Source organism: Lithobates pipiens, unplaced genomic scaffold (genome assembly GCF_037356315.1).
Source record: "Lithobates pipiens isolate NorthernLeopardFrog02 unplaced genomic scaffold, aLitPip1_a1.2 Scaffold_16, whole genome shotgun sequence".
Taxonomy (NCBI): domain Eukaryota; kingdom Metazoa; phylum Chordata; class Amphibia; order Anura; family Ranidae; genus Lithobates; species Lithobates pipiens.
The window spans coordinates 179,378,275-179,405,139 of record NW_027507748.1 but is presented as its reverse complement, the minus strand read 5'-3'; the positions used below and the strand labels follow the sequence as shown (position 1 = coordinate 179,405,139).

Below are 26,865 nucleotides of genomic sequence, written 5' to 3'. Positions count from 1 at the left end.
AGGACAGCATGAGCTGCAGCAGAACAACAGACTTACTGGCCAGATCACCAAGTGAAAATAAAAGAAAGAACGCCTAAAAATGAAGGTAATGCAGCCACCACCTCTAAGAATTGGTAAACTGCAATATAATAAATGTTTGCTTTTGGGTTTAATACCACTTTAAGCCTTAAGCCTAGTTTCACACTGTAGCGATGCGAAAACTATCGTGATTACATCGCCAGTTCCCGAATGGCATCTCTCCCACAGGCAGTTCACACTACCCTCTGCAAACCGCTGCAGGTGTCAATACAATGTTAATGACACCCCCAGATCGGTTCACAGATCGCAGTGCGAACTGTGAACTAGCACAGGAATCAGATTGCATGGATGAGAACACCCATGCGATCCGATTCTAGTGCGGGAAAAAAGTCCCTCCGCTATTTTCTTGCGAATCCAATGCAAGTTCAGCCATACAACTCTATGGCTGAACTCGCATTACACAGACATTGCATGCGATTGGCACCACAGTGCAGGTGCAAATCACATGTGATGTCTGTGTTCACACAAGTGTGAACCTGGGCTAAAGGAATCCTTTTATATAAGTTTTATAGAGGAAACATCAAATTGCCCAGCAATCATGCTGGTGTATTTCAAAACTTTCTAATTTTTTAGATCCGGTATGTAACCACTGAAGTCAAACCCTTAAAGAGGAAGTAAACTCTCCCACTCTGATGCTTCTTTTCATTTAGTCCATGATAATAAGCCATTATCAGACTATAGCCACTGTAATCCAGCCCTTACATTGAGCACTTCCTGTACTGTTAGCCAAGCCTCCTTTTCAATCCAACATTTCTATGGCAACTCTGCTTCCCTGTTCATAGCTTACTTGTTTATTTCATAGTATTTACTTGTACCGATGTCTAATGCCCATTACTGCAGTCTTATCAGCTAAAGCTGATAAGTCTGACAAAGGGAAACAAGTTTAGATGGTATGTGAGGTCACATGGTGTGTATCTAGGAGGAAGCTCTGAGTGATTAGCAGAGTTCAGTGTTGTGCCGTAGGAAGTCCTGATAACAGACAGATAAGACATAGAGAGTGTGCCTTAAATCAGGGGAGATCTGGGCATGCTCAGTGACATCATTCTACAGAATAACAAGGATTACAACAATACTAAGCAAGTAGGAGATATCTACAAGCAGTGTTCATTAGGGTTTTTTATGCTGATTTACATGGGACAAAGTTGTGGGGGAGGGTTTACAACCACTTTAAGGCTCCATGCACACTGGAGCTCATAAACTGCAGTTTATTGGAATTTGGAAGTTTTTTTTAAAAGCCCATAAAAACCCATAAACTCCACTCTATGTTAGCCTATGTGTCCATGTGCACTCATGGACGTTTTTTAGCTTTAATGAGCAGTGGAGTTTATGGGCTTTTTTCTGAACGCCAGAAATTCGCGTTCAAAGTGCCGCTTTTCACCGCCAAAAAATGTCAAACGCCGATAAACGCTTATAAACGCTCATAAACACATGTTAATTAGTGTTCGGCATTCTGTTTTTTCAATGAATTGTGGGAGTTTGGAATGCACTGATTTTTGGAGTGTCCTCTGTGTATTTTTATTGAAAAGGCCCATAAACGCTAATAAATGCTCATAAACGCTAGTACAAAACACTGTTAAAAGCAGGTTTTTCAACTAGTGTTTTCTGCCAGCAATCTGGCGTCCAGAAAAAGCTTTTTTGAGCTTCAGTGTGCATGGAGCCTTAACATGTTCTAGGTCAATAAGGTGAAATATTATGTAGCAAAAATATCAGCAGGACAGCTACACAAACATCCTTTTCAGGGAAATTGGCCAGCTATAGCAGATTATGGGGGTTATTTACGAAAGGCAAATCCACTTTGCACTGCAAGTGGACTTGGAAGTGCAGTCGCTCTAAATCTAATGCCGCATACACATGACCGGACTTTCCGGCAGAAAAGGTCCGACGGTCTTCCCGACGGAGTTACGACAGACTTCCGAATTAACGAACTTGCCCACACAGCAACTGACTAAAGTCTGTATGAAAGTCCTTTCATTTTGAATGTGATGACGTATGACGGGACTAGAAAAGGAAGTTCAATAGCCAGTAGCCAATAGCTTCCCTTGTGTTGTATTTGGTCTGTCGGACTAGCATACAGACGAACGGTTTTCCCGATAGGAATCGAGTCCGTCGGACAGATTTGAAACATGTTCTATTTCTAGGTCCATCGTAATTTTTTAACGGAAAACTATCGGACTATCCCACACATGATCGGACTATCCGACGGAATGATTCAGTCGGACCTTTTCTACCGGAAAGTCCGGTCGCGTGTACGCGGCATAAGGGGTAGATCTGAAATGAGTGGAAGCTCTGCTGATTTTATCATCTAATCATGCGCAAGCTAAAATGCTGTTTTTTATTCTCCTTGCATGTCCCTCTCGGATCTACAGTGACTGCACTTGCAAGTGCACTTGCAGTGCAAAGTGGATTTTCCTTTAGTAAATAAGCCCCTATGCACTTCACTTTGTACAGCTTTTCTATAACTCATATCAATTTGTTTCAGACAAAATTCCCTTAATTATTACTAAAAGCCAAGAGAATTACATTTTTTATTTTTTTTTGCTTTATTTCCAAAAGCAATCTGTGATTCTGTTATGTGCTGATACATGTTTTATTAATAATGGCTAATGTATATTTAAAACGTTTATTGCTCTCAGCTTTTATGATTTGGTACCATAATACATTAATGCATTAATGAAAGAAAACTTCAAACAGATATATTCAAAAGACTTATTTCTAAGCAACCTAATGAAACTTTGTAAAATATAAAACATTAAGACAGTCTATAGGTTCGGATTTAAAAAAAAAATTGAATAAGAGTACCTTAGCTTAAAAGTTGTGCCATCACTTATGATAGGAATAGTTAAAGGTGGGGAGAATGCTGTGTTGACGCATGTAGCTGATGGTTCATTACACTACATTGATCTCCATTTGCTGTCAGTACAACTTTGCCTCAAGCAAGTGAAAATTGTCCTATGTAATTTTTCCGTTTTGTAGTCTGTATCTATCAGGAGACCTCTGTCTAGTACATCTCTAGGGATTTAACATAAACAGAGATGTAAGATTTCAGTAAGCCATAAGACAAGTGAACAAAAAAAAACTAAAATTACTTTAATGTGATTGAATATTTTTTTATAAATAACTGCATGATTTATTTTACAAACAAGCTTATATAAAACATTTAATTAGATTGATAAGATTATATTAAAGAAACATTTCTATCAAAGAGCATGGTATTATTTAAAATAATCAACAGATTGGCACTTCTATTTTTTGAAATACAGAGTTAGAGGAAAAAAGGAAACAGCACATAAGAAGAGTTTAGTTTCAAGGTAACTAATTCACAATTATAGACAAAGTCGTAAGGGTTAATGTATACTGGGCTTAAAAAAACGCCAGTTCTTGTGGCAGAAAAAAAAATGCTTACCCTATTTTCGCTCATAAGATGCACCTCCTTTTAGAGGCAGAAAACAAGAAAAAAATATTCTGAACCAAATGGTGTACTAAAATATTTACCAGTGCCCATGAAATGCAGCTTGACCAGTGCCAATGAAAAGCAGCCTGACCAGTGACAATTAAATTCAGTCTTACCAGTAGGGATGAGCCGAACACCCCCTGGTTCAGTTTGCACCAGAACTTTCGAACGGACCCCAAATTTGTACGAACTTTAGAACCCCATTGAAGTCTATGGGACTCGAACGTTTGAAATTAAAAGTGCTAATTTTAACGGCTAATATGCAAGATGCTGTCCTAAAAAGGGTTTGGGGACCTGGCTCCTGCCCCAGGGGACATGGGTCAATGCCTAAAATGTTTTTAAAAATGGCCGTTTTGGCGGGAGCACTGATTTTAATGACGATTAAAGTGAAAAAAAAAGTGAAATATTCCTTTAAATATCACGCCTGGGGGGTGTCTGTAGTATGCCTGTGAAGTGCCACGTGTTTCCCGTGTTTAGAACAGTCCCTGCACAAAATGACATTAAACGGAAATAACATCATTTAACCACTTGCCGACCGCCGCACGACGATATACGTCGTCAGAATGGCACGGGCAGGCATATGGACGTCCCTGCCTTCCCGCCCCCCCCCCCGGTGCCTGCGGCGGTCGGTATTCGTTCGGGAGCGATCCGGGATGAGGGGGCGGCCATTCATTCATGGCCACCCCCTTGCGATCGCTCCCGACGAATGGAAATGCTCCGTGACATCACTTCCTCTCCTGTAATGTAAACACAGGCAGAGGAAGTGATGTAATCGCTCCTCCGTGTCGGTATTTTTCGTTCCGGCACCGAGGAGAGAGGATCGGTGAGTTGCACCAACACGACACTACACAGTAGAACATGCCAGGCACACTCACACCCCCCCTTCACCTCCATGCTGACACAATCATCCTCCTCCTCCTCTTCCTCCTCCTCATCCTCTTCCTGTGTGATGGGTGGCACAGCAGGAACACCGTCTGGATGAAGGGGCCTTGAGAGGCAAGGAAGTCCTCCTCTTCCTGCCTTTGTTCTGCCTCAAGTGCCCTGTCCATTATTCCACGCAGCGTATGCTCCAAGAGGTGGACAAGAGGTACAGTGTCACTGATGCATGCACTGTCACTGCTCACCATCCTTGTGGCCTCCTCAAACGGTGACAGGACAGTGCATGCATCCCTGATCATGCCCCACTGGCGTGGTGAGAAAAAACCAAGCTCCCCTGACCCTGTCCTGGTGCCGTAGTCGCACAGGTACTCATTGATGGCCCTCTGCTGCGTGTGCAGCCGCTGCAGCATGGCCAACGTTGAGTTCCACCTGGTGGGCATGTCACATATAAGGCGGTTCTTGGGCAGGTTCAACTCCTTTTGGAGCTCAGCCAGCCGAGCACAGGCATTAAATGATCGGCGAAAATGCACACAGACTTTCCTGGCCTGCTTCAGGACATCCTGTAAGCCCGGGTACCTGCCCAAGAACCGCTGCACCACCATGTTAAGGACGTGAGCTACACAGGGCACATGAGTCAGTTGTCCCTGTCGGAGGGCGGAGAGGAGGTTGGTGCCATTGTCGCAAACCACCATTCCTGGCTTAAGCTGGCGTGGCGTCAACCACCTCTCGGCCTGCCCCTGCAGAGCTGACAAAACATCCGCCCCAGTGTGGCTCCTGTCCCCCAAACAAACCAGCGCAAGCACGGCATGGCATCGTTTTGCCTGCATACTTGCGTAGCCCCTGGAACGCCTAAGGAGAACCGCTGGTTCTGAGGACAGAGCACTGGAAGAGGTCATGGAGGAAGAAGAAGAGGAGGGGGTGGAGGAGAGAGATGTGTCACAACCAATAGTAGCATTTTGGAGGCGTGGTGGCGGAACAACCTCCAACACTACTGTACCTTGTCCTGCATCCTTCCCAGCTGCCAGAAGAGTGACCCAATGGGCCGTGAAAGACAGGTAACGTCCCTGTCCATGCCTGCTGGACCATGAGTCAGCGGTAATATTCACTTTACCGCTGACCGCCCTGTCCAGTGAGGCAAGGACATTGCCTTCCACATGCTGGTAGAGAGCCGGAATCGCCTTCCGTGAGAAAAAGTCGCGTTTGGGGACCTGCCCTTGAGGAACCGCACATTGTACAAACTCACGGAAGGGGGCCGAGTCTACCAACTGAAAAGGCAGCAGTTGAAGTGCTAGCAATTTGGCCAAGCTAGCATTCAACCGCTGGACATGTGATTGGCTGGGAGTGAACTTCTTTCGCCGGTCCAGCAGCTGGGGCAGGGACATTTGCCTGCTATAATCGGACGTGGGTGTACTGCTAGCAGAGTGCCCAGAAGCACTTGGCTGTGACACACCTAATTCTACACCTTCATTCCTCTCAGAGCAGGTTTCAGAGAGGACTGAAGGTCTAGTGGGGTTGGAGATGCCAGCTGATGAGGAGCAAGGAGAGGTCCGCTTTGTTCTTTGGTGTGGGTCTTTGAGGTACGCTTGCCAACAAGCTGCATGGCAGGTCAACATATGTCTGGTCAAGCATGTGGTGCCCAAGCGGCTGATGTTTTGGCCACGCGACATACGCTTGAGACATATGTTGCAAATAGCAGTGGTGCGATCTGATGCACTCGTCTCAAAAATGGCCCACACCAAAGAACTTTTAGAATAACGCACAGAGGCAGCGCCCTGCACAGGCGGAGCTCTGCGGTGTGATTCAGTCGGTGTGCTGCCCCTAAGCTGGCCCCCGGAGGGCATCCTGCCTCGTTGGACATGTGCCTCCTCCTCCTCCTCCTCCTCCTCCTCCTCCTCTCTCCTACCAGGCACCCACGTGGAGTCAGTGCCCTCATCATCCCCTCCCTCTTCATCGCTGTAGCAAACCTGGCAATATGCTGCAGCTTGTGGAACATGACTGCCAGATTGCTGTCCTTCTTGAGCATCCCCTCTCTCTTCATTCACGCTACTGCCTTCCTCTAGCTGAGTGTCATCATCAGAGCCTACAAAACACTGGGCATCCTCCTGGAGCATGTACCCAACACTGTGCTCAAAGAGTTCAGGAGACTCCTCAGGAGGACGTGGTGGGTCTAGGGAAGGAGTTACTGATGATGACATTGAGACGAGGGAAGACGATGCGTTGGCAGCTGCTTTGCTAGTACCCTGAGACTGGGTGAGAGAGGATGAGGAGGATGAAGAGGGCTTGGTCATCCACTCTACCAAGTCGTTGGCATGTTGCGGCTCAACATGTCCAGCTGCCGAAAAGAAGGACAAGCGTGTCCCATGGCCACGTGCTGATGATGACAATGCACCGCGTCCACGACCAGCACTGTTGTCTCTAGACACAGAGCCTGCTTGCCCTCTTTTATCGGCTCGCGCCTGTCTGCCTCTCCTTGCTGGCCTTCTAGACATGGTAATGCCCTGAAGGGAGTTGGGTAAAACAGCAATTGGGTAGTGTATATTGTGCTGGAGGCACACAACACCCACTAACTCCTGCAGATGCCTTTATTATAGAACACCAGCAATAAAGGGTAGATAAAGGGGTATACTGTACTGGAGGCACACAACACCCACTAAGCCCTGCAGATGGCTCTATTAGCCCTTGTACACACGGTCGGAGAATCTGTCTGAATGAGTCTTATCGGACCATGTCGTCAGATAATCCGACTGTGTGTGGTATGCATCGGACTGATTCCGTCCGAATCTCCGTCCGACCCAATTTTCCAACATGTTGGAAATATTTCCTGACCAACTGGGCCGGACGGACCTAATCCAATCATGTGTAGAGCATTTTCATCGGACCAAGTGCCACGCATGCTCAGATCAAATTCCTACATCAAAGCTATTGGCTACTAGCCTGAATGTAGTCCTATCGTAACAAAATTACGTCATCACGTTCTGAAAGATCTGATTTTTCGCCAACTTGGCCCTACCATGTGTATGCAACAGTTTCGGACACAATCCGTCGTACTAAATCCGACGGGCAAAATCCGACGGATTTGGTTTGCAAACGTGGGCTTAGAGAACAGCAATAAAGGGTAGATACAGGTGTATATTGTGCTAGAGGCACACAACACCCACTAACTCCTGCAGATGCCTTTATTATAGAAAACCAGCAATAAAGGGTAGATAAAGGGGTATACTGTACTGGAGGCACACAACACCCACTAAGCCCTGCAGATGGCTCTATTAGAGAACAGCAATAAAGGGTAGATACAGGTGTATATTGTGCTGGAGGCACACAACACCCACTAACTCCTGCAGATGCCTTTATTATAGAACACCAGCAATAAAGGGTAAATACAGATGTATATTGTGCTGTGCTGGAGGCACACACAACTTCCAATAACTCCTGCAGATGGCAGATGGCTCAAATAGAGAAGAGCTATGTAGGTGGATATAGCGGTGTGTACTGGGTACAGAGCACCCAGACAGCACGCACAAGCTCCTAACACTGACTGCAAGCTCTATTATAAAAGATAGATATATCGCTAGCTATATAGGTGAATATAGCGGTGTATACTGCGGTCAGGGCACGCAGACAACAACCATTACAGAAGAGCAAGATCGAAAAATCGGCCGATAACGATCGGTGTATACTGTGTTGAAGGTACACAGAACACCCACTAACTGCTTCAGATGCCAACACACTACACAAGGCCGCCTCGCTGGCGGCCTTATATAGTGTGGGGCGTGTACTACACAGCCTGAGCTATGATTGGCCACAGGCATCCTGCCTGTGGCCAATCATGGCTCTCCTCGCTGCCGGCGCTGTGATTGGCCAATAATGTTCGGTATTCGCCGAACGGGCGAACAGTCGATGTTCGAGTCGAACGTATGTTCGACTCGAACACAAAGCTCATCCCTACTTACCAGTACCCATGAAATGCAGCCTGACCAGTGCCTAATTAAATGCAGCCTTACCAGTGTCCATTAAATGCAGGCTTATCAGTGCCCAATTAAATGAAGCCTTACCAGTGCCCATTAAATGCAGCCTTACCAGTAAAAATTTAATGCAGCCTTACCAGTGACAATTAAATGCAGCCTGACCAGTGTCCACAAAATGTAGCCTGGCCAGTGCCAATGAAATGCAGCCCGACCTGTGCCAATGAAATGCAGCCTGACCTGTGCCCATGCAACCTTTCCAGTCCCGTGAAACGCAGCCTTACCGCACAGAGCTCTGTCACAGATTCTAATATCCTGGTGCCCACTGTAACAAAGTCCCGCCTCCTATGATACAAGTCACACTGATTCACTGTATCATTGGATCAGTGTTCCATTTGTCTAGGAGGTGTGACTTTGTTACAGTCCTCCACCTCGCACAGACTGGAATTCCCTGGTGAGGAGGTCATCACATCCCCCTATCACTCAGATAGAAGATGGAGCAGCCCAAGCAGCTGCCGCAACCGTACTCCGTTCGACCGCTTGGACTGCTCTGAGTGACAGGTCTAGTTGGGAGATCACCCAGCACACGCGGGAGGGAGGGGTCAATATTTGCTCCATAAGATGCACAGACCTTTCGGCCCCCCCATTTTGAGGGGTGCATCGTATAGAGTGAAAAATACGGTATATAGAGCGATTTTGTACAGGCATTTAGAATTTTTTTTTATGCCTCTAAACGCTAAGCTTAAAATTTGCCCCTAAACATCCTATTATGCACAGGCACATAGGGGGAGATTTACTAAAACTGGAGCACTCAGAATCTAGTGCAGCTGTGCATGGCAGCCAATCGGCTTCTAACTTCAGTTTGTTCAACCAAGCCATGATAATAAAACCTGGAAGCTGGTTTCTATGCAGATCTGCACCAGATTTTGCACTCCAAGTTTATTAAATAACCCCCCACAGGATAACATAAGCTGCTTCTACAGCTAATGTTATGACCAAGTAATGCTGGAGGAAAAGCAGTTTAACCATAAAGAGGACCTTCAGTCATTTTTTCAACTTTCCTTCTATTAAATCTTCTCCCCTTGTTGTTTTAACTTTGGATAGTAAAACGTTTTGTTTTTTTCTGCCAGTAAACACCTTACAGCCCACTTCCTGTTTCTTTTCTGGTAAAAAACCTAGGCTTATGACATCATGGACAGCTCTCTCGTTCACTCTTATAAGCGTTTGCCAGGAAGGGAGGGGGGATGAGTCATAAGAGGGCCAATGAGAGCTGCAGGGCTGCAGAACTGAAGGTGTGCCTCTGTGTGTCTGTGTAAATCCAGGAAGTGAACAGGCAGCAGCTTCAGCTTCCCACAGTTAAAATGGATGCAGCCAGACTTAGTGGAGGGAGATTTCTGCAGCATATTTGGCAAGGACAGAACCATAGTATATATGAAATAATATGCAAAGTGGTTGAGCAAAGCTTCAGATTGGCAAAGATGTTTTTACAAATTAAGTGAGCAGTCTGTAGTTCCTCTTTAAGCTGCACAGGGGGGTTTTCACTGTCAGGACAGTAAGGATGTGGAACTTTCTTCCATAATTGGTGATGTGAGCTTGGAGTATTGGTATTTTAAGAGACTCTTGGATGTGTATCTTAAAGAACACAACATACAGGGATTTGGGGAATAATTTGTCTACGGCAATTCATCCCTTCTATACAAGATTGGGGATACCATGGCAGTTCAAAAATTAGCAGAGGGGCCCCTAAGGATGAAAATTCCTGGAATGAGGTTATCTAATTTATGTGCATTTCCTCTCCTCTAGTTTATGAGATTAAATCAAATAGTTCATAATCTTTCGTAATTCAACACATGGTATGTAGAGTAACCCTTTCTTTAAAGCAGGAGGGTGGAAACAATTTGTTGCTAAATAAATAGTTTGATAATTTTATTTTAATTATTTAATTAGATAAACTATATGATTATCTTCCAATGTCATTATCATTCCTAAAAATCAGGCTTGTTTGGTACTACAGTATATTAGATATGGGAAACTCTGAGCTAGGTACAAATAGAAATCATCAATATGAAAATCAATATAAAGCTGTATAGCCAAATACCAAAAAGAGAGTTAAAATCAAAATATCTGAATACAAGATATCACAATAATGTTAAAAAAAATGTTGTGCTACCCTTTTAAATGGGTATGTAATTGCAAAAAAAACAGCATCACATATGAAGTGCAATAAGGTTTGATGAAAAGAAAAACATGAACATCAATAAAATAAAATAGCCCCCCTTAGAAAGTGAACATCCTTGAAAGCCCTCAAAAACATCAAAGACATCCACCATAAACCAAAGTCAAAATCCAATATGTGATCAATACACAGATAAGTCCAATATGTGATCAGTACAAAAGAAAATTCACATCTGACTTCAGTGCTTCACTGCCAATAAAGAAAATTCAATCTTCTGACCAGAAGCACATGACCCCTATATAATGAGAGCATGAGCCCCAGTCAACCAGCCCTGGGGCTCAGATCAAAAAGCTACACAGTGAACACTCAGCAGCTGTTAATCGCCTCAGGGAAATATACCAAACACGGACCATAAGAGAAAGGATACAAGGCACATAGCATAATCCTGTACAACAATTTATTGACTTTAGGTGGAGGTTAACCCATTCTGTAGGCTTGAACATACAGGTAAGCCTATAATAAGGCTTATGCCGCGTACACACGACCAGACTTTTCAACATCAAAAGTCTGACGGAATGATTCCGGCAGACTATTCGATTGTGTGTGGGCTGCAGCGGACTTTTGATTTGCAAAAGTCTGACAGACTTTAGAAATGGAACATGTTTCAAATTTTTCCGCCAGAACTCCGCCGGACCCAGTTCCTACCGAGAAATCCGCTCGTGTGTGTGCTAGTCCGACGGACAAAAACCGATGCGAGGGCAGCTATTGGCTACTGGCTATGAACTTCCTTATTCTAGTCTGGTCGTACGTCATCACATTCGAATCCGTCGGACTTTGGTGTGATTGTGTGTGGCCAAGTCCGTTCATTCAGAAAGTCCGTCAGAACTCTGTCAGAACTCCGTCAGAACTCCGTCGAAAGTCTGTCGGACCTAAGTCTGGTCATGTGTACGCGGCATTACTTTCAGGTACTATGAATATCTCCTAAACCTTCATGCAGACGGTGTTGTCACCCGCGGTATACCCATGCTGTCCCTTCAGAGCTCCATGCGCATGTGCGGGAGTGACGTCACTGCGGCGGAGGGTGCAAACCCGGAAGGAAGACCAGGTAAAGATGGAATTTTCTGTGAGAGCTTACAGCACTGCAGTGCAGGACTTCGTTTTAAGGTAAGTATACAATGCATACCAGCATATTATGCCTTTACTTTGCAGGACTTTTTTTTAAAAAAAAAAGAAAAATTGGCACGATTTACTTTTGCTTTAAAAGCATGAGAATACTTACAAACATAGAAAAGTAAGAAGCATGGACTTACAGCATCGCTCAATCCAATGAACGTGATGATGTCAGCCTGCCAAGCTTCACCTGATGTCTTTTATTACAGGGGACGTCATCAGGGGCCACTGTACGACAACGTGTTGACCGCGACAATGACACGACAACCACGACCACATGATGATAATCTGCCAGAAAATGGAGCTTAGACAAAACAGATAAAGATTCTACAATGCACCAGCCAGGTACGGACAGTGACAATGATCACGATTTTGTAATGTGTGGCTCTGGTAAGCCTCATCTCATAACACAATGAGAATTAGACAACCTGGTCAGGGACTTATTTTTGTCAAAATCAAAGGCAGAACTATTGGATTCAAGACCGCAAGGATGATGTTTCCTATCACCAGGTATGAACATTTCCGTCTTTCGATGTCTCCAAGTTGATTTAACACATTTCTTTGTGTAGCACCACTAATGTAGGAGCAGCTGGTTGAATCAGGTCCTCTGCTCCTACGTTGACCCTGTTAAAGGCCCTAGTCCCCCTGACACCACCTGTTACACTGGGTTTGTTGTGAATTATTTGATTCTACAGTACATTAATATAAGTTCTGTTCTCTGCAACAACACTCTGAGTGCTTATTGCTGCTGCATCATGCTGCACCTCCCCACAGGCCAATCACAGTGCACCTGCACCATGTGATAGCTGTGGCCAATGACTACTATCACAGTTGTACATAATGGCACATGAATGAATTCTATTCATAAAAATTATTGCTTAGAACAGTGATCTTCACTGTCATCACTGTTATAAGCAACCATAGTGTAAAAAAAAAATCCTGATCACTTCCCCAGAGTAGTAACACTGCACTGCTCTGGTCAAAGTATATAAAAAAAATAATAAAAAAAAGAAAAACATTGTAAAAAAAATAAACAAAATGTTAAAAAATAATTTTCACAGTCCCTGATCACCCCTACACCAGTCATATGATCATGATCTACTGCACTGGTGACAATATGTAAAGAAAAACACTTTTTTATTTATTTTCTTTATTTTTCAAAACATTCTGACAAAAAATTACAACTCTAAGGCTCCATGCACACTGAAGCTCAAAAAAACTTTTTCTGGACGCCAGATTGCTGGCAGAAAACGCTGGTTGAAAAACTTGCTTTTAACAGCGTTTTGTACTAGCGTTTATGAGTGTTTATTAGCGTTAGCGTTTATGGGCGTTTTCAATAAAAATACACAGAGGACACTCCAAAAATCCCACAGTACATTCCAAACTCCCACAATGCATTGAAAAAATAGAATGCCGAACACTAATTAACGCGCGTTTATGAACGTTTATAAGCGTTTATGAGCGTTTATCAGCGTTTGTCGTTTTTTGGCGGTGAAAAACGGCACTTTGAGCGCGAATTTCTGGAGTTCAGAAAAAAGCCCATAAACTCCACTGCTCATTAAAGCTGAAAAACCTCCATGTGTGCATGGACACATAGGCTAACATAGAGTGGAGTTTATGGGCTTTTAAAAAAAACGTCCAAACTCCAATAAACTTCAGTTTATGAGCTCCAGTGTACATGGAGCCTAAAAAACTCATGATGCCTCTTACTAAATACTTTGGGTTGCCTATTTTGTAAAAAGAGGTAATTTGGGGGTATTTGTACTGTCCTGTCATGTTAGGGCTTCAAGGCCATTGGTACATCAGATTTTCAGATATATGCATCTCATAGTTTGTAGACTCTATCTATTTGGCCTATATTTATGAAGAAAGTGTATTTATTTGCAACATTTTATAACAAAAACAAAGACAAATTTTTGGTATTTTTTGGTATATGTAGCAAAAAATAAAACCCAGAGGTGAATAAATACCACCAAAAGAAAACTCAATCTGTCTCTAAAAATTATACAAATTTAAGTACAGTGGTACAGTGTTAAACTCCCTCAAGAGTTGGTTCTGGCCAGTTCAGTGAACACTGACACACCTTGAAGGTTTAAATGGGCTTTATTTAATGGCAAAGCCCTAGAAAGGAATGTGTTAATTAACAACAATTTATAATATAGCAAATGTAGGCACCTTGTGTATGGAAATTTCCCTGAGGGGTTTGTATTGCAGAAAATAAATCCAACATAATTAATAAAAATAGTTTATTACAAAAAATAGTATGTACAAGCACAACTGTCCATCAAGACATGAGCTCTAAAACCAAATACTAGCAGGCTTAAAGTGCATAATTATACAATGGTACAATAGACATGTAAATGGCATAATAGCTGTAGAAAGTCATACAAAAATCCCAACGCATTTCGACCATGTTTTAGTAGAGGTCTTCTTCAGAGGGGAGTATATAGACTTCTGAGAAATATAATGTATCAATCAGTACATTGAAAACCAAATATTAAAAATGGTTGATTAGCAAAAAGTACAAGATAGGTAACGAGTTTTATATTTACCACTGAGCAGCTTTTTTTTATATATGCACTTTATGCCTTCTAGTATTTGGTTTTAGAGCTTGTGTCTTGACAGTTGTGCTTGTACATAATATTTTTTGTAATAAACAATTTTTTTTATTATTTTGGATTTATTTGCTGCAATACAAAATCCCTCAGGGAAATTACCATACACTATATTGGGGCGTGCAGCCTATTCTTGCTCATATTATTGTATCGCTTTTTGCCTCTAGCAATTGCTCTTGGGTGGTTAAACACCTGCTCCCTATTTATGATACTCTGTGAGTCAAGACACAAGCTCAGCTGTTCCATGTTCTAATGTTATTTTAATGTTTGTAAAAACTTTATTTTGAGGCAATTTAATGGCACACTTGTTTTTTACTGCACTATGAATACCTTCCAAGTGGAAGACTGGGTTAATCCCATGTCTGGCTACCAAACCGAGTTTGGTAAAGGTGATCCAGCTTGAGACCAAAATTGCCTCTTTGTTTCAAAAACTGGGTTGAATTCTTGAAAAGAAGTCGGCCCTTTTCTGGCACACTAAATCCTACGATAGGTACTAGCTCTGGTCCCCTATAAGGATCATATTCTTTTTCACAAACTTCAAATGAAACTTAAGGATAATTTATCCATTCACAATAAAAATATTCTTCAAAAAAAGAGACCAAATTTTGTAGGGATCAGCTAGCCTTTTCGGAGGGGCGAGCCTATAAATGGCATCGTCCCAATTTACAGCAACATAAGACGCATCAGATAAGGAACTCCAAAAATGTTGACCCTAAAAAGATCCATACGACTTAACAAAAGGAATCCCATACATTTCCCAATAAACGTAGTAGACAGAAAAGGAGTAGGACCAACAGGGGCTCACTCAAACAAGAACCTAAAAAGAGAACTTTGGACATGGAATCACCACACTGATGAAATTACATCGGTGGATCGGATTCCGTCTGCAGCCATTTCTCCCAGTGGTCATCATGCTGAGATGGGTGGGTTCATTCCCTCCTCCCCCCAGATGGATCAATCCACGTGAGAAATATGGCTGAAATCCAAGAACAATCTAAACTAACTACGACTTTAAACCCAGCACGGGGGAACCAATTCCTCCCCTCAAATTCTCAAATTCTCAAGGGGGAAAGGGATTGGATCCATAGGTCATTCGGATAAAGTACGATCCCCAAGCATGATCAATCTCTCGGCTTACAAATTAACCGATGCAGAGATCCACCTGCTGTCACATGGTTTAACTTTCTGTCCAGAGGCCAACTTCGATCTATTTGAGGCTGTTACGGATATACAACTCTTTGCATGGAAGATCCTGTTGAAGGTCTTCCATGCAAAGAAGGAATCCAAAGTAGACACCACAGACTGGTTGTTATTTAGTATGAAGGAATTCAAAGCACTACGTGATCTCACTTTGATATATCAAGAAAGTAATACCCTTGATCTGATCGACCAAATCGACCTTGATCAAATTCTTGAAGAATTGATACACCTACCACTAACCCCCTGTTAACTTTTCAAGAAAGCTTCAACCAAATTTCCCCAGATGAATAGCAATCCCAATGTATCCATGTTTTTGAAACAAACAATTAGAGAGCTATGTAAATTACCACAAAAGATGACCAATTCTACTAATATTACAGCCAATGAAACTAAGGCCCTTACAAGTCTATTATCAAAAAGGCGTCAGACAAAGGTAGCAACATTGTCATGATGAATAGCTCTCACTACAAGCGTATGTGCCTCCAAATTCTGAATAATTCCGTGTGGTATAAAACTATTATTTTATGCATTTATGGATCATAGGCTCAGGGGATATCACCAGGGACCTTTGGGAGTTTATCAGAACAAAGCACCCTCGGGTTGCTACCTTCTATAGCCTTTCCAAAGATTCATAAAAACCCTAGCGACCCCATAGGTCGCCCTATTGTGTCTGACAATGGTAGTATAGCTGAAAATCTCAGTCGAGGTATTGATGCACTTCTACAACCATACGTTCTTGCTTTGCCTACTTTTACTAAGGACGCTATTTAGTTTTTACAGAAAATTTAACAAATAGCCCTAACAGATGAATCGATCTTGGTAGCTCTGGACACAGAAGCCTTGTACAGCTCAATCCCAAATGAGAAAGGTCTGACTGTCATCTCCAGGATCCTTATACATGGTACTTACCATGACGGATCACTAAACACTTTTATTTTGAACGGTTTGAAGTTTATACTTAACCATAATTTTTTTCTGTTTGACGGCTCCCACTACCTCCAGGTGCGGGGCATTGCAATGGGGACATGTTGTGCCCCATCCTACCCCAATCTGTACCTGGGGGAGTGGGAGCGGTCACTCCTGGATGATGTTGACGTTGTCAAGTACACCAGCCATATCAAGGTATGGCTGAGGTATATTGACGATGTCTTCATCGTCAGGGAGGGGACAGAAGCCATGTTGATGGAGTTCTATCATCCTACCAATGTGAACAATTACCATCTCAAATTCACTCGCTCCTTTGATGCAAATACAATTACCATTTTGGATGTTCGGGTTTTCTCTACTCCAAGGGGGCAACTGTGTAGTACCTTGTTTAGAAAGGAGATGGCGGGGAACACTGTGCTACATGCCGATAGTTCCCATCCAGTATTCCTCAAAAACTTCATACCATTTGGACAATATTTGCGCCTTCAGTGAAATTGTTCTAATGAAGACCTTTTCAGGGAAGAAGCTGAAAAATTACAGGAGAGACTCCTAGAAAGGGGTTATCGTCGGTCCTGTCTACGGAAGGCCTTTAACAAAGCAGCCATTTGGCCTCGTTGTGACCTCCTTTTTAGGACAAAATTCAAATGACCTCTTGAATCTAATACCACTAGACTGATTATGCGCTTCTCCAAACAGCATCAAAAAATCTGAGAGATCCTCCAACAACATTGGTCAATTCTAACCGATGACCCAAAAATTCACCAATTTGTTCCAGATGCTCCCTTCCTCACCGTTCGAAGGACACTGTCAGTCAAGGACCACCTAGTAACCAGTGAATTTAAAGGAGAAATGACTAAAGAGCATTGTCCCACTAGGGGCCCTCTTTCCCCTGCGGTCAATGCTCGCAGTGTTCCCTAATTAAAAAAGAGAAGGTTTTTCTACTTCTCCATTTTGCGAATTGTTGCACTCGTGGCCTAGTTTATGTAATGTTCTGTGAATGACAAGCATTCTACATAGGAAAAACTAGGCAGGAGTTGTCGCATTGCCCCACATATTTACAGCATGCAAATTGGGAATCTACACTTACCGTTGGGTAGAAATATGGTGTTAACACACAAATACATTATGCCCAAAGTCTCTTTCGCCACCCTTAACTGGGTTCACATCCCGGTTAGGAGGGGATGGTTGGAACAAATCTCTTTTACAGCGTGAGCAACAAAGGATTTTTCATTTGCAGGCAACAGTATTTCCTGGCCTCAATGAGTCCATCACTTTTGCCCCTATTTGGTATGCTTTCATATATTTTTTATATTTCTTTGAACATGGGCTTCATTTGATATTTTTCGTATTATAATGATCAGAATTGACCCTTATTATTGTGAAAACCAGTTATATCTTTTTCTTAATAAAATCTATTGTCCTCCTTTTCGTTCCCCTTTTTAGGATCGGGCTGTGCGGTGTGCACCTGTGGCGTCTGCCCATCTTGGGGTTGGCATGCTCTCCTAGGCCCTTTGAACCTCCCGGCAGGGAGGGGGGAATGGCAGCAAAATTGTACTGGCGTATCCCCCCTCCTTTTTTCATAGCCACGGTGGCCTTCATCTTGACCACTGGGGGCTGCATCGGTCTGCCAGCAGCATCCCGTGATCTTCCCGAACATCCTTCAGCTCACCACACATGTGCAAAAACGTTGGTGGCGTGCACGGTTCATCTGATGTTACAAGCATTTGCAACAAGAATGACGGCCCCCTCCCCTCCTCTCTGTCGGATTTTGGAGTGTTTGTTTGTGTGGGATCTGCCTTGTGGGGGGACGGTGGTGTGGGGAGTGCGTGAGGGTGTGGAAATGTGGGTGCACATGTGAGGGGGCAGGGGGCCTGTGCGGTCCAGCCCAGATGGAGGCTTCCCTTGGTTAATTATTTCCCTATTTAAGCAAGTAGGTGTCATGGCAGTCTGTCTTCAGACAGCCCAGGGTTGGATCGATAAAGGAGTTTCACCCATACTAGCAAGTAACATGCTGCATACTCAGCTTACTTAGCCCCTCTGCCTAACTATTCATGACTTATTTTTTGAAACTTTTTAATTTGTAATTTATAGATTCCCACTATTCACCAGTTGACACTCTTCAATATTTGAGGAGTGTCTCCCCCTGGGACTTGAGTTTCTTTCCATTGAGTTATAACTGTTTATACATTTAAGGTAATCTTAAGATCAAGTACTATTATTTCGTTACCCCTCTCATCACTTCACTGTTTTCTCTTGTTTTTTGTTTAGTTCACTTTATTGTGGCACATCACTTCATGGCCTCATTTTCGGGGCCATCCTATTAAGATTTCTTTGATTACATACGTTTTGCAGTTCATCAATATTATTCTCATTCATTTTGTTTATTTTTCTCTTTTTCACTGCTCACGCTCATATTCATCATTTTCAATTAACTTCTCTAGTGTCTCCTGCTTTGGCACCCCATTTTATTTTATTTTTCACTTGATTGCTACCACTTTCCCTTCAAGTTTTTTTTGTTGCTTCTTTTGGGGTCCTCTGATTCACAAACAGTGGTTTCTCAACCCCCCCCCCCCTTTTTTTTACACTTTTTCACTATCACTGTTCACGTTCTCACTTTCACGTTTTCACGTTTTCGTTTATGGGTTCACCCCTGAAATCATTAATTGGAGCAATTATTAATCTAATCTTTACATTGAATTGGGACCCTCCTCTCGCTTGGTGACCTCCCTGTGAGGCCTATTAGGCCCCTCCTTTAATGCTCGCCCGACATCTCCTTTCCCCCCTCCCCCCATTTGCCTCCCTCGCCCCTCCTCTTTCTTGGCAACAAGTTTGACCTCTCGCAGGTTCTCATTGTGGCCTGGTGGGTGTGTGCCCTCTTGAGGGGCGGGTGCTATTCTTGTTCCACTGTCTGGATCTTTGGGCTACAATCTCAGGCATAATTGCTGGAAGGCTTAAAATAAAGCTGCTCAGTGGTAAATTTACCTATGCTTTTTTTTTGCTAATCAACCATTTTTAATGTTTGGTTTTCAATGTACTGATTGATACATTATATTTCTCAGAAGTCTATATCCTTCTTCCCTGAAGAAGACCTCAAAGACTAAAACACGGTCGAAATGCATTGGAGTTTATTCTGTATGACTTTCTACATGTCTATTGTACCATTGTATAATTATGCACTTTATGCCTTCTAGTATTTGGTTTTAGAGCTCATGTCTTGACAGACAGTTGTGCCTGTACATACTATTTTTGTAATAAACAATTTTTTATTAATTATGTTGGATTTATTTGCTGCAATACAAAACCTCTCAGGGAAATTTCCATACACTAGGTGCCTACATTGCTATATTGTAAATTGTTGTTAATTAACCCATTCCTTTCTAGGGCTTTGCCATTAAATAAAGCCCATTTAAACCTTCAAGGTGTGTCAGTGTTCAGGAAAGGGGCAAGTAATCACAGATGCAGGGCAGAAGAGACCCAATAAAAATATCAGTGACTCCTGTGGGGGCAATGCTACATAGTTCTTTCTTAAAGCAATCCACTGAGCTGGCCAGAACCAACTCTTGATGGAGTTTAACACTGCACTTACATTTTTATCATTTTTTGAGACAGATTGAGTTTTCTTTTGGTGGTATTTGTTCACCTTTATTATTTTTTTATGAATTATTTTGGATTTATTTTCTACAAAACCCCTCAGGGAAATTTCCATACACTATATGCTTTCATTGGGGTGTGCAGCCCATTCTTGCTCATATTATTGTATTGCTTTTTTGTCTCTAGCAATGTAGGCACCTTGTTAAGTTACACAATTCAGAGCATGTCACTGTTCGTTCACCAAATCCGCCTGGGAAGCAACTGGTGCACAAACATGCACTAGGCAGGTGCTAGTGAGCGATATTGGCTTGTAATTGCAGATTGATGAGAGTCTTACATAGTACAGCAACACAAATGGCATGTGCAAAGGCAATACAGCCTACCTACTACCTAATGCAGAGTTGCTCTATCTAACCACTGGCCAGTGGGAATATGTAGAGAGTCTTCCGACGATGGGGCCCTTGCTGGGGAGTGGAGACTAAATTAAACCAGATAGTGTCTGGAAGCTCCTTACCACTGATGACTGATTCTAGTCCTGAGGGGTGGGGAGGGGGGTGAAGGCGTCCTTCCTCTTGAGCCAGCTCTCTGCAGCTTTAGCAGGTAGCTGGAACACATGGTCACTGTGAGCAACTGGAACTCACTCGATATAGAATAGAAGCACAGTCTTTCCTCCCTCACTGTAGAAAGTAGTGTTCAGCATAGCAACAGCCCACAGCCTGGTCCTTGCACACAGTTTTGCATGTAATTCAGGTGCAGCACACTTTTCTTGGCAGAACAGATCCTCTGGCAACAGCATGTGGTGAGCAGCTAACAACAACAGTCCTGTGGTTTCTTGCAGCCCCGAGCCCTGTAACACGAGCTTCCAGGCTAACACCCTCTGGGCAGACACAGTACAGTTCAGCTCCCAGACTCTGTATAAACTGTCACAGAAAGTTCTCAATTCTCTTTCTCTACTCACAGAACATTTCCCAGGGATTTATTGTACTGGCCAGGCATTCTTGTTCCATAAGTGGCTCTCTAATTAGGTCCTAGAGCCCTTTAATAAAATCCCACATGGACCTCCTGCTTCTCTCTGTGGTGGGGCTGAAAAAGTCCCACAGCCAATTGGACACCAGCCTGGCTTAAGCAGCTAATCAGGAGTCCTCCTTCCCCAGGGTTACTAGGGGCAGGTCCTCTTCAGCTGTAGCAACAGCCAGTCAGGGCACAGCCTCCTCTCTCCCTGCAGCAGTCAATCATAGGAGAGAAGTAAAAAAAAGTCCTTTTAAAAATAAAAAAATAAAAAGTCCTTTCTGTGTTTATTTTGTCAGCAGTGCTGGGAAACAAAGGTAAAGAGCCCAGTCCAGTGCTACACCTAGATTATTTTCTAAATTCACAAACTATAACTGGATTCTAATATTTATAGGTAAAGTTGATCCAAGGAATATCCAATTGCCTCTTGTTGGATCGGGAAGGACTTTTTCCCCCTCTGGAGCAAATTGGATCATGCTTTATTCTTTTGGGATTTTTTTTTGCCTTCCCCTGGATCAACTGTGGGTATTGGATAATGTATATGGAGGTTTTCTATTTGACTTTGTTGATTTTCTTTTTTTTTATGTTGGTTAAACTGGGTGGATTTTTAAATCAGATTAACTACTGTATGTAACTATCTACGTGTTCCATGACTGAGTAGTTGGCATTCAAACTGTGATAGTGCTGAAATCGGAAAATTGACCTGGGCAGGAAGGGGGTGAAAATATTCGGTATTGAAGTGGTTATCACAGATGTTTCCAAGAATAGCTGATGCCAAGATTAAAGAAGGCTTTTTGTTGATCCACAAATCAAATATATCATCGATCACAAGAGTTTCAAAAATCCAAAGAAATGTACCTGGAAACACGTCATTGAGAATTTTCTTGGCAAGTACAGAGCACTAAACTATATTCAGCTGGTTGACAAACTTCTTACAGCTTACAAGACAACAAAGTGCAACATGTCACTAAACATTCATTTTCTGCATTCACACTTACCAAAATTCTAGGTGCAGTTAGTAACAAACATGGTGAAAGGCTTCATCAAGACATTGCCACCATGGTAAAACAGTATCAGGAAACAGTAACTGGAATCCATTAATGGCTGACTATTGTTGGACATTGCTGCGAGATACACCAAACATTGAGAAATCACTTTTAGCCTTATTGAACTCATGCAGCGTGTCAGAAACATTATGTGATTAAATACATTCTAGTCATTAAAAGTTATATTTGTGTTTCTCAAGAGTTCTACATGATACAGCAATTCTGAAATGATATTTGTATACAGTTTGAAGGGGTCTATTAAAATCATCAAATGTTTTTCAGTACGTTTTTTGGAATACTAATTAGATAGGCTAGTCTCCCTGTATGTCAAGATTCATTTTTTTGTTTTGACTGTTGTGTGCCTTTAAAGTGGACTTAAACTCATACTTCTCTCACGTGTGAATTGAAGGGTTTTAAACAAGGGATCCTTACTGTTCCATATGGTTACTATACAATGATGATGATGAACATAGCTGATAGGACCCTTAGTCCTTGTCTAGTTTTCCTATGCACTTTTCTTTTCTTTCTTGTTTCATAGTTTTCTAGGTTTTCGAGGTTACTAACTCAGTAAGATATGATACCGGGTTAAATCCTGTCATTTTGTATGTATGTATTTCTCTATGGTAAAGTAAATTTTAATACAAATGATCCCCCCCCCCAAAAAAAATTGACTTAAACTAAAAAAGTGAAGATTTTTTCTTTTAAGGCTAAACGTGCATTAACGACAATGCAACAAGCTACTAAAAGCGTGTTTTTACAGCCACTTTTTCCTGGCATTGGTAGTGGCTTTGCAGCTCGTTTTTTCTAATGCCTGTGTATATGAGGCCTTATATGGAAAATCTAAGAAAAGTTAAAGAATGTTAGATTTGGTAATGTCACTGCTGCTTACTGTTCTAATGAAGGCTTTCTTATAGCTACCAACTGTGTTTCATTTCAATTGTCACCTTGTAGCAAATCCCACTCTCCATCTCCTTCTCATTTGTAATTTTTTGTTCTGATGTATGAACTTCTATAACAGTGTACTAAATAAAGTGTTAGACTACAGTAAACATTTATTTAGCCTCTAAATGATTGCATTTATTACTTTGAAAAATAAAAGAAATGCAGAGGGGAAAAGAGTGCCTTTGGGTTTAAACAAATTATATTTTGCATTCTTCGTAGTTCATCTACCCAGGGGGAATAGTAGAGATGTATCCTTTGCCTACATAGCTTGTACCAAACGGCGTCTCTCTGTCTAATGCTGGTAGATATGCTTTCTGGGGAAGAAGCTATGCTGAGAACCTGTGGAGCAAGTATTTTCCTACCTCTGCTTCAATCATTCCATGAATCTATGCTATTCCATCTCCCATGCTTCTTTTTAAATATTTCCTCATCCGTCAGCAGGACAGTAGCTCTGATATGAGGAAGCAAAACCCTAAAACAGTGGGGGTTATTTACTAAAACTGGAGCATGCAAAATCTGGTGCAGCACTGCATAGAAACCAATCAGCTTCCAGATTTTATTGTCTAAACTTAAGTGAGCAAGCTAAAGTTAAAAGCCGATTGGCTACCATTCACTGCTGTACCAATTTTAGTATATCTCCCCCGATATGTACTGGGTTTGAGTATAACTAAACCCAACACATTTAATTTCATTTTGGATGGAGTAAGATATAGTGAAAAACCCTCTCAGGTTTTATTTTTCATCTATGCCCCATTGGTGATATCTACAAATCTCTACAAATTGAGAGAAAATGCCTTGTTAGTTGTCACTGGAATAAGTGTCCCTGCTAGAAGGTTTCCTGTCTATCCCTCTTCTGGTGGCAACTCAAAATTTTGGTTTCTCTCTCATTTCCGATTCTAGTGACAGTCACCAGAACAAATCAAAAGTATGTATCTATCTTATGCTGGCACAGGCAGGAATAAAAACCTGACAGAGGTTCTAACCACTCACCACTTGATCCAAAACTAAAAAAAAGTTCTCATTTTAAATGCACTTAAGTTAGTAGGGAAAAGAAAAGCTGCAGAGAAGATACAAGCAGGAATGGTGACTAGTCCATTGTCCTATGTTTGCATGCTCTGCCACTGCATGAACCACTCATTCAGGATGGACATGTCAACATCAATAGTCTGTAACCAGCAGCAGAGTCACTGCAGGCTACACTTTGTTATATTGACACATGGTCCAATGCAGCGGCGGCAACTGATGGGATCCATTTACACTATACGCATGTAAACTTCAGCACAAATGTTATGTGCGTACAACTTATATACAACTTTTTACTCAGGATGTTTCTGGCATGCATACATCCCTGTGTTTAAGACCTTAAAGGAAATGTATGGCCAAAGCTTTTTTGATTATACTTCTCCTGTGGGTCATAGGAGTGCACTTAGATATACACTCCTGTGACCCAGATTCAGACGACAGCAGGCTAAAGTACACTGTCGGCTGACGTCACAGAGCTGATTCAGGCTCTGCAGGGATCCTGATAATAATGTTGGGATTTGCCCAGATGCCTGAATAGCACAGATGTTACAGAGCCGGTACAGGCTCTGGAAAGGTCCCAGCCATATTGTCGGGATCCACCCAGAAGCCTGGAATCGGCACCTGGCTCAGCCTCAGTCGTTCTCAACCCCTTTACAGCCAATTGCTCCGGTGAACGATGGAGTGGCAGAGCAGAGAGCCGGTAACAGCCAGTCACTGTTCTCCATTCATTTAAGACTGAGAACTGAGCAATCAGTGGTATTTGATCGCACAGTTCTCAGTTTTAGAGGCATCTGGGGATAGATGTAGCATCCCACTGATGTTGCATCCACCTAGGTGAGTAGGGATGTTTACTTTTTTGAAAGCATGCACTTCTTATTTAAGCAGACATACCTTTACATTTCACCTGTATAGGTAGCCATTACTAGAATACAAATAACTGTTAATGGTTAAGGGTGAGATTCAATAATGGTTTATAAGACTGCATTTATTTGCATACTACTCTTTGTTTCCCATCTTTGTTTTTCAGAATCGGGAATGCTGTTACTCATTGCTAGATTCAGCTAAATACATATTGTGGTGTTCAACAACAAGCTCATACTCCAGGAAGCCATCTGCTCATATAATGTGGACTACTGAGCACAGTATCAGGAAAACATCTTAGCTTATGCCAAATCTCAACTGACAAAAACATTCTACACTTGTAATTTGTAATGCAGCAGTTGTCTGATAGAAGTGTCATGCAATTAAAAAGAATCTATCATTAACATTTTGTGTAATGGTAATTACATACTTGGGAAGTGTACTTTCATCTTCGGCTTCATGCAAACTGATATTCCCTTATAGTTTTGATATTGTATATTGTTTTTTTTTTCCTTGACAAAAATTTACGGGGTAAAATAATTTTTGATTTAAATTAAATAAATCAATAAACTGACATTTATGAGTTGTCCATAAATATCCCATAAGATATTAAAGCTGAATTTTAATATTGGTGCCCAATATTTGTGTATTTCTTCTAGACCCATGCGCCAATTTAGCATAAAACTAATCCTAACTTTGCATCAATGAAGGTGATTCTAATAATACAGATCAGTCACTGCTGCTCTTTTCATTGTACACGGTTCTGTCTCTGCCCCTCTGTAATTTCCTGTAGGCAACCAGTTGTGCAAGGACCTGCAGGATTTCACCCCCAGCTTTGCTTTTCACAGAGGCTATGTACAGAACATTGTTGATGTCACAGCTAGAAGGTAATATATGGGTTTCCAAAGGTGCTGAGGATTTACAGCATCTCACAAAAATGAGTACACCACTCACATTTTTGTAAATATTTTATTATATCTTTTCATGTGACAACAATGAAGAAATGACACTTTGCTACAATGTAAAGTAGTGAGAGTACAGCTTTTATAACAGTGTAAATTAGCTGCCCCCTCAAAATAACTCAACACACTAATTAATGTCTAAACCGCTGGCAACAAAAGTGAGTACACCCCTAAGTGAAAATGTCCAAGTTGGGTCCAATTTTCGAATTTCTCTCCCTGGTGTCATGTGACTCGCTAATGTTACAAGGTCTCAGATGTGAATGGGGAGCAGGTGTGTTAAATTTGGTGTTAGCGTTCTCACTTTCTCATACTGGTCACTGGAAGTTCAACATGGCACCTCATGGCAAACAACTCTCTGAGGATCTGAAAAAAAGAATTGTTGCTCTACACAAAGATGGCCTAGGTTATAAGAAGATTGCCAAGATCCTGAAACTGAGCTGCAGCACGTGGGACAAGGCCATGCAGCAGTTTAACAGGGCAGGTTCCACTCAGAACAGGCCTTGCCATGGTCAACCAAATAAGTTGAGTGCATGTGCTTAGCGTCATATCGAGAAGTTGTCTTTGGGAAATTGGCATATGAGTGCTGCCAGCATTGCTGCAGAGTTTGAAAGGTTGGGGGGGGGGGGGGGGGGTCAGCCTGTCAGTGCTCAGACCATACTCTGCACCCTGCATCAAATTGGTCTGCATGGCTGTCATCCCAGAAGGAAGCTTCTTCTAAAGATGATGCACAAGAAAGCCTGCAAACCATTTGCTGAAGACAAGCAGACTAAGGACATGGATTACTGGAACCATGTACTGTGGTCTGATGAGACCAAGATAAACTTATTTGGTTCAGATAGTGTCAAGCGTGTGTGTGGTGGCAACCAGGTGAGGAGTACAAAGACAAGTGTGTCTTGCCTACAGTCAAAGGTGGGAGTGTCATGGTCTGGGGCTGCATGAGTGCTGCCGGCACTGGGGAGCTACAGTTCATTGAG

The 26,865-nt window shown here is 42.3% G+C and overlaps 1 long non-coding RNA gene across 1 annotated transcript; it reads left to right on the top strand.

The window, feature by feature from the left end:
• On the top strand, positions 1-25,335 carry LOC143984291 (uncharacterized). Its single transcript, XR_013274775.1, has 3 exons — positions 1-85; positions 11,926-12,061; positions 25,096-25,335. It is a non-coding gene; the product is annotated as an uncharacterized LOC143984291 (long non-coding RNA).
• The last annotated feature ends 1,530 nt before the right edge of the window (positions 25,336-26,865 follow it).